Consider the following 321-nt stretch of genomic DNA (forward strand, 5'->3'; position numbering starts at 1 on the left):
CTCGCCCCTTTCCCCGGGTCGGGGGGGGGGCCCGGGCCGGGGCCTCGGCCCCGGTCGCGGTCCCTCGTCCCGGGCGGGGGCGGGCGCGCCGGCCGGCTTCGGTCGCCCTCCCTCGGCCGTCGTGTGGCGTGTGCCACCCCTGCTCCCGCGCCCGCCTGGGCGGGGGCCCGGAGCCGGGCTTCGGCCGGGCCCCGGGCCCTCGACCCGACCGGCGCGCGGGCGCTGCGGCCGCACGGCGCGACTGTCCCCGGGCCGGGCACCGCGGTCCGCCTCTCGCTCGCCGCCCGAACGTCGGGGCCGCCCCGCGGGGCGGGGCGGAGC

This window comes from Pongo pygmaeus, chromosome 23 (genome assembly GCF_028885625.2).
Source record: "Pongo pygmaeus isolate AG05252 chromosome 23, NHGRI_mPonPyg2-v2.0_pri, whole genome shotgun sequence".
In the NCBI taxonomy this organism is placed as follows: Eukaryota; Metazoa; Chordata; class Mammalia; order Primates; family Hominidae; genus Pongo; species Pongo pygmaeus.